At 38.4% G+C, this 8,869-nt stretch overlaps 1 protein-coding gene across 2 annotated transcripts in view; it reads right to left on the bottom strand.

Moving 5' to 3' along the window:
- The window catches only part of fam49a (family with sequence similarity 49 member A), a 30,423-nt gene extending 23,607 nt beyond the window's left edge, over nucleotides 1-6,816 (bottom strand). For both annotated transcript variants that reach the window (XM_008398193.2, XM_008398191.2), the window contains exon 1: nucleotides 6,661-6,816. The gene's annotated coding sequence lies outside the window, so the exon portion shown is untranslated. The remainder of the gene's footprint in view (nucleotides 1-6,660) is intronic.
- Nucleotides 6,817-8,869: the final 2,053 nt, after the last annotated feature.

Genomic DNA, 8,869 nt, shown 5'->3' with positions numbered 1-8,869 from the left:
CACACACACACGCACACACACACACACACACACACACGCGCACACACACAAATGCAGCTTTTGGGGTGGCCACTATAAATTTAGCATCCCTGCCTGGGTGGTTACCAACACTTAGTTACAAAATGAGGTGCTTGCACAAGGTGAAAACAGCACACAATGTGACAGAAAAGGAACCTGGACAGCAGAGAACTAATAGTGCATAAGGCATGTTCAGTGTTAAACTAGTATCAAATTAAATTAAGAATCAGTCCAGGAACCACTCCTTATAAATCCTAATCATCAAACAGATTAATTTTAATTAGGTTCTACATTGAAGCAATAACTTTGCAGAATTGCCTCACAAAGAATTAGTTTCAAAACTGTGTGCCCAACCCAATCTGTTGTCATATTGTTCTGCCTTACGTCTTGCTAAAGTGTGACGGGTGTCCCGAATGTCATAATATTACTGAGTAATCTTACTGCAATAAACAATAAAGAACACATTTCTAGGTTGATGTAGCTGTAGACATGCAGAATAAATGCAAAAAGAAAAAAAACAACATAAAAACTCAGACCTTTTTATTTTTTGAGTGAAAACTAACCAAAAATAGTAACACAGAACAAGCTGATTATTTCTGTCAACTACTCAAGCTAAAATTTGACGCAAATTATTGCATATTTGCGTCTCTCACCATTGTGTAGCGGTGATAAACACAGAAGTGGAAATCACAGAGCAGAAGTGACACACCTTCCGCTGTTCAAGTAGCACACAGCAGGTCAGCAAAGCAAGACTTGAGAGCAAAAACTGTGGTGTGCAGCACTGACTTTTTGGGCATGACAGAAATGCAAAGAATGAACAGATAAGCATAGCCCAAATCCAGATTACAGTCTAATCAAGCTTTTCCTCCTGTGACTTTCCAAGTTTCCAGTGTCCCAGAAAGCATGATGCTCTGGGCATTTCTATGCAAACTGCCATATGGAGAACTTTTCTGCTACCAGTATTAACTCTCTCTGGCACGATGTAGAGATGGTGAGTCGAGTTTAAAAACATCGACTTAAACTGGTATTTTAGAGGAAATGTGATTTTTAAACACACTATATTTAGTGGATTTTTCTCAACACCTCATCCCCCAGTCTGAACCAAAAGGCAACAAAGTAAAAAACAGGTAAACTTTCTGGATTGAAAGCATGTTGTCGTGGCAACGCCAACACATTTTCAGCTGTTTTATTTCCCCTTTCGCCTAGTCGGGACGCCTCGTTACACCACAGCTATTTTCTGGCTTTAGATTTTAAATGCTGGCCATCTATAGAAAACGCCATCAGTGACGCTAACGCTCACTGCAGTTTATTTTCACTTGTGTTGCATTCACGATATCAGATATCAGTTATCAGTTATTTAGATAGCGATTAAATGCGTTCAATTTTTAACGTGTTATTTTTCTTGTAACAATAAATCAAAATCAGTGTGTTAATGTCACAGCTCTAGTTTAGAACAACACTTTCATATTAGCTGTAGCTTCATGGCTACCAACCACAGGGACGTCTCAGAAACTGTGTAAGAAATAACTTTTTTCAAATAATTTCATAACTAAATAAACATGTGCCTCATTTTTCTAAATAAAAGCACTTCTTGTACTGATTGTTCTGAAATCATAGGTGTGCTTTCATTGACTCAATACATTGGAGTAAGACAAAACAACAACAAAAAAAACAATGCACAGCAATTTGGTTAATTATATTAATGTTTAATTATTTAAATTGGCCCCAATCTACTTAAATTTGAAGGATCTGGCATTGGATGTGAAGTGTTATATTTATCAACTTCTTAGACAAAAAGAAAAACAAAAGTAGTATCGGCAGATCAGGCTTTTTAGAGATCGGTGCTCGTCCAGAAAACTGCAATCTGTGCACCCCTGTTAATTAATGTTGAGTTCTCCACAATAAAAGCACTTGACGTTTGATTTAATTAAAAAAAATTATATTGCCAGAGATTTGACACATTGCTATTTTTCTTCTTGACGTAATTGAGGAATAAGCTTTCCAATTAAGCCAATATTGCCTCGCACCAATTTTTAAAATAAGTTATATGTTGAATAAGATGTTGATGTGTAAACTATAGCAATGCAGTGTTATATGTAGACTAGACGACAGGGTTGTAGAATGTTTTGTAAAGTGGCAAGTAAAAAAAAAAACAACTCCCAACATTCTTTCAAAATTATTATTATAAAAAGGAGAAATGCATTAACAGCGGAGAGGCAATCTACACCTAACAAACAGAACCTAGAACAGCCAGGCAGAGTTTATCAAAGCCGTACAGCAGACTCACAGAGAGCAGCCGCCGACCTGACAGGATGTGAGCATAAAAAGTGAAACGTGAGTGGGAAGTGTGCAGGGTCACAAGGCAGCACTGTTGTACACACACTTGTTCTCAATGACAAATAAAGCGGCAGGCAGACGGCTAGTTTGGGGTAAAACAGGAAGAGCTTGGGGTTGGTATTTCACAGCAACGCAGCCTTGGTCCACGACAGACAAATAACTCATTATTTTGAGGAAAATAAAAAATTAAAAAAAAAAAAAACCCAGGAAGCTGTGAAACATTAATGCTGGTGAACATTGAACCTTCAGGGATTTAAGTGGTAAAAACATTTTTAAGCTTTTAAGACTTGGGCTCGTGAAGGTGGCGAGCTTTTCCAGTGGAGGGTGATAACCTTGAATGAATGGTTATGCTAACTTCCAGTCAAAGCAGAGAAGTGATTAACAGATACAAAGCTGGTTCTACTCTTTGTATTAGCACAGCTGGAGCTTTTGAAGATAATGCAGTCTCTAAAATATAAGCCATTTCTAAAATAGCTTTGGTTTTAGAAAAATGTAATGAAATAATTCATGGTGATCACTTGTCCTGAAGCCTTTTAGGCTACTCCTAGGGAGTGTAAAATTGTTTTTCACACCTTTTCTGGATTGTGTCTGTTACACACCCACAAAATCTGTTAGCGGCTCTCTAGTGAGGGTGTTAAAATGTTTTTTCCCCTTGTCCAGCCCAGATGGCAGCGTTGGCTGAGTCAGCAGCGATCATTGGGGAATATACAACAGGCTGATTAGAAGCTGATAAGGGCACGAAAGACAGCACATCAGAGGAATTTATGGACATGCTGAAGTTCGCAAAAACATTGCAAATCCAGTAGATTTTCTCACACTGTGTGACGTTTCAGCAGCAATGTGTATTTTATTGGGGTTTGATGTGACAGGACAACAGTAGTATATATTTGTGAAGTGAAAAACAAAAGGATACCTCAGTTGTATTGAGAGGTTACCCACCGTTTCGGATCCTGTTATTGGAAACCACTAGATTTTATTTTGGAGTGTCAAACAGTTTATTGAACTTTGAGAATGTGTTCTTGCATTATTATGCCATTACCATTATATTAAGCACATGAAATGTAATAATTGTAATTTGATCCAATGTGGACATGTTAAAGGGGTATGAATACTAAAACTCTAACAGTTTGTTTAGTTTAAATTCGGTCTTGACTTTAAAGGCTGCATGCCATTTTTTATAGGGGTGCAGCCATTGCAATTTTCTGGCCGATCATTGATCTTTAAAAAAGCCTGACCAGCCGAGTCCATTTTTGGCCGATACTGATTTTGTTTTTATCTGAAAAGTTGCCAAATGTGTGGACAAAAATCACAATGTTGGCAACAGTGGGATGACTATTGTTTACATTGCTGGTTTTCAGATATTTGCTGAAGTAGATAAGATCGGTTTCACATAAATATCAGCTGATTACTTAATATTAAGATCAATTTATCGGTCAGTTGATTATCGGTGTGTCATTTCTTTTCCCATAATACTCACAAAAACAAGTTATGGACGAAATACAACCTGTAAAATTAGAAAAAAAAGCAAAGTTTGCATCAAAACATAAATACCCTGAGCCTACAGTGAACACACGCTGAATGAACTTGCCAAATACTGAAACTGGCAAAAATCCATCCATCCATTTTCTTACACCCTTGTCCCTCAGTGGGGTCAGGAGGGTTGCTGGTGCCCATCTCCAGCTAACGTTCCGGGCGAGAGGCGGGGTCTGGCAGAAATCGATTTATTTAATTTGTTTAGGACAGTGCACATTAATCAACATTACCACAATTCATGGCAGTGTAAATATACAGGAATTAGTTGTTTTTTTTATTATTTTAAAAAAAACAAACACATTTGACAAAATGTTCTCAAAGGTCTACTTACTTGACAGGTCTACAATTAAGTAGACCAGTCAAAAAACACATTTTGCTTTCTACTATATTGTCCCAGAAGTTATTGCAATAAATGATAATATTGTTGTTTTGAGACTTTTTTCAAGTAATATAATGGTAATGGCATAATAACGCAAGAACACATTCTCAAAAGCCAATAAACTTTAAATTCTAATGAAGATTTATCACTGGAACTGGAAGACATTTTAAATATCCAAAATAGCAACAACAACAAAAAAGCAACAAACAAAATGAATTATGAAGTCTCTGTAAACAAAACTGTCCTTCAAAAAAGAGCAAGTTGAGACAAAATCACAATGGACTGAAGACTAAAGAAAAATAAGAAACATTACAAATGGAAATGACAGAGCTCATTATAATCTATCATCCAATTTATTGGTTTATTGTTTATTGCAACAGGCCTACAACGCAAGAACATAAAAACAACACTGAAAAAAAAATCACCTTGGTACAGGCAACAAAGAGGACACTGGTTTATTGAGGCTTTGAGCAGCTTATTCTACATAAATCTTATGGTTTCACTTGCATCATCTGGTTCTCTCACCGTGAGACCTCAATCGCAGCATCATACTGTATCTGTTGACATACAGCTAGATTTCTACAAATGAAAACTGCTGCTTCCAGCAGTTTCACTTAAAAGTTTAGGAACAGCTTTATAGCAAATATCACATTTCTCCTTCCAGCTCCGTTGGCAGTCTAAAATAGCAGATTTCAGTAGTTTGATGCCTTCTTTGTAATCTGAACCRAATAGCTGCAGAAAAAGCATTTCCCCACATCAAAGGGAAGTATCAACACTAGCTTGCTGGCCTTGTGTCAGGTGCATGCTGGTTTTCTTCTAATGGGAGTGATGGCTATTTGTTTTTGCAGAAATTAGAGTAAAATCATTCTTTTGTTTGTCAGATCTATAATTTGCTTCTTCTTTTTTTTTTTTGCGTCAGTCAGTGGTAAAATACTACAATATACATTGCGCTGCAACACAAAGGCTTTCCTGTGCACCAGACTCAGACAGGTTAAAGCCACAAGGCGAAAAATGCCACAGATAAATGCTGTGCTCGAGACCATATCCTGTTTTTCTGCAACAAGAAGAAAAGTTTGCACAGTCACATACAAAATGCAATCTTCGGGGACACACAAACACACACGCGCGCAAACACACACACGTTGCGTTCAGGTCCTGCCAAAGCAAACTTGTAAATGACATGTTCTTGCTCGTTTGAATGGTCCCCCACCGGCTGCTCTACGCTGCATCAGTAGAACGCAGTAAGCGCTGCCTATGGGTCCCTAGTGCCCACGTAMATGCCAAGAGACACAACTAGGCTAATCTGTCCAACGAACATGCAAAACAAGRCAGCGCGTTCCAGCAGAGATCAGGATTCATCCACACCAGCTATTGTTCTGCATGTTTAACAGCACCTTGAGTTCAGTTGGCGTGCCAGGCATGCTGCGAATACACCCTGCAAGCCCTATTCTGACTAAAACACGACACCACATACACACGCACGCGCGCGCGCGCACACACACACACACGTGGGAAAACACACTCATACGTTTGTTGTTACTGGGGAGTGCAGCTGTTGCTGTATGTCCTCTTGAACAAAAGAGCGCCAGTTCAATCCACTGAAACCAATCAGAGGGCACCAGTTTCTTGGTTAAGCACCCATCCAGGCTGCAGTTCAAAGTTTCCATGTGACCTAGTTCTCGTACAAGCAACAGGGCTAACTTGAAGGAGTTTATTTTCATCACCTCAGAGACAAAACAAAGTGGTGCAAGACTGACTAAACTAGTCCTAGAGTTAATGATAGCAGCTAAGGTAAAGTGAAGCTATACATAGGTTTTGTTCTGATTTATGACATTGACATAGTCCAGCAGTGCAAAGTACTTCACTATGAACCACCTGCCTGTGAAAGTATGATGCTACGCTGTCAGGTTGCGGTTGTAAAACTGTTAGTAAACCCTTATAAGTTATTGCACACTCGAGTCCCAAAGTTTTTCCCACGGCGACTAATTCAGCCAGTCGTAACAAAGCTGTAAACAGCTGGCTAAATGTTTCCATAAAAAGGAAAATAGAGGAGAAAAGTGGAATTTACCCGAAGAGTAACAAGCTAAGTTTGCGGGCTAGCTGCTAGCAGTGCTGCTGTTTAATAGAGAGAGAAAAAGGTTCAAAATGGACACGTAACGGGATGAATACCGGGTCATTTCATATTTTAACCGCGACATAATTATACAGCGTAAAAAAATTCCTCCATATAGTTAGTACTGAAAGTTGCCTAGCATTGTTAGCGCTTCCTCCCTGCCGTAACCCATCTTCTGGGAGCTCGTTTGACAGTCACTGATTTCACAGGGAAAGACAACTTGGTTCTAACTCAAATCAAGCTAAAGCCCTGGGAACATGAAAATATAGGGTGAACTCACCTGTTGGTGTTGGTCCCACTGGGTAGTATTTTCGCTGAAGTAGGCGGAGAAGCGTGGAGTGGTATGGTTTAGTTTAGGAAGTTCACACTTTTCGCACACACACACACGCACACACACACAAACCTTTTCAACTCGCTGTGTCCCCAACAGCAACAGACAACAACTGACTGAGAATCCTCCCCTCCCTCTGCTGGGCCACCGCGAGACAACTAAATCCCGCCTCCTCATCTCTGATTGGTCAAATTTGGGAACAGAGCAAAATGGGCCACTTAAAATGAGTTTTTCACTTTCTTTGCCCAATGGCTATACATTAAATGATGTCCTTACTGAAGTGCTGTGAAGAACTTTTTGGGCTTCTTAAATAAATCAGGATTTAGAATAAAATATAATAATTATTAATAATAGTAATTATATGTCCTCTAACACTGGTGACAAATTACGCTGTTATTTACATTCATCTAAATAAAAGAAATGTAATGAACCTACCTAATGTTTTGACATGTCTGCACACAAAAACTCCAACATTCCCTCAGGGTTTTTTTTTTCATAGATTTTTGATGAAGTTAATGTTTTTACACTAAAACATTGTCAAAACAGAAAAGTTTTAGTTATTTATTTTTGTTTACTCCTCGTACTTATTCCTGCTTTACAGGTTTGTAAGTATTTCTATGCTGCTTTTTTCTTAAAAAATAGCTTGTTATCTATCAAAGCAAAACTTGAACAAATAAACATTTGATTTATGATTTATGACAGTAAAGTTTTTGCATATTTCCCATTTAAATCCACTTTAATTGGTGTATGCATTCAAAGGGGATGATGAAAAATGTTCAAATTTAAATCAAATACCTTTTTGTTGTTTTGTTGTTCAATCTTTGGAGTTGAAAAGGAAGGATTTCGTTTATGAAGCAATATTTGAACAGCTTTATCTGATACTGTCCAAACCTGACACCTGGAGGTGAGTCACTGTTATTGCCACTGCAGTAGTGGGTTCACTGCGACACTCAATCAAGTCAAATCAAAGATGTTCCACACAAGCTCACACTGCAGCGAGATTAGGAGGAAAACGTGTTTTAATCACGCCTTTCATTCACTTTGTAAACAGATGGCTGCAGGCGGTTCGACCAAACACACTGTGAGAATAAATACTTTATCACAGCAAGGGGAAGATTTAAATCTCCTAATCCCACCAGACAGATGGGTGGAAAACAGTGATTAAATATTGTTTCAGCAAGAAAATATGAACATTCTACTATATATATTTTTAAGTTTAAGTTGCAGGTATATATGTCTTTCCCTTGTTGTTGTGAGTGAACTATTCTGTCTCCACTGATTTATGCTAACACAACAGAGAATCACCAACATAATGAAAAATAATACTGTTGACACATGGCAAACCTATTTTGGACACAGCTGAATACATTTCAACTCAAACATGTCCATCTGAGTGATTGCTATTAACGTCTATCTGAAGTCATATATTAATTACGTGCTAATATTATAGTATACCATTTTAAAATCAACGACAAGATCCCATTGTTCATGTTTAATTATTTCAATCTACAAAAGATACATTTTTAAAGTTTATCTGTGGTTACTCAACATGCATTAAGAAGCTCAACCTCTAGGTGGCAGCAGCTCACCACTTGACTCTCGTGAGCCTGACTCAAACTTTGCCAAGGGAATCCGGAAAAATGTAAACAATCTCACCTTGATTTCACTCTGGGGTTGTTGATGACATTACTGCATTCCTGCTGTTTGGTTTGTATTTTAATTTGAAATGTTTCTCGCTGCATCACTAGCGTGGAAACCTATTTGATGAGATGTTGGGGTTGGAGTTGACAGCAAATACTGAAGGATTGTTCTTGTTACACCAGGATATTAATATCAGACACGAGGCAGAGTCATCTTTTAGTAGTTTTAGTAGATACAGGAAATGTTAACTTACCTGCCTACCTACCAACTCGTTCCGGGTACATTTAGGCACTTCAGATTTTTTGGTGTTGTTTTTTTTAGCTTGAAATAAAAAATGGGCTGCACAGTGGCGCAGTTGGTAGAGCTGTTGCCTTGCAGCAAGAAGGTTCTGGGTTCGATTCCCGGCCCCGGTCTTTCTGCATGGAGTTTGCATGTTCTCCCTGTGCATGCGTGGGTTTTCTCCRGGTACTCCGGTTTCCTCCCACAGTCCAAAAACATGACTGTCAGGTTAATTGGT

This window comes from Poecilia reticulata, linkage group LG21 (genome assembly GCF_000633615.1).
Source record: "Poecilia reticulata strain Guanapo linkage group LG21, Guppy_female_1.0+MT, whole genome shotgun sequence".
Taxonomy (NCBI): Eukaryota; Metazoa; Chordata; class Actinopteri; order Cyprinodontiformes; family Poeciliidae; genus Poecilia; species Poecilia reticulata.
Note: the sequence above shows the minus strand (reverse complement) of the source record. Positions and strands in the feature narration are given on the sequence as shown.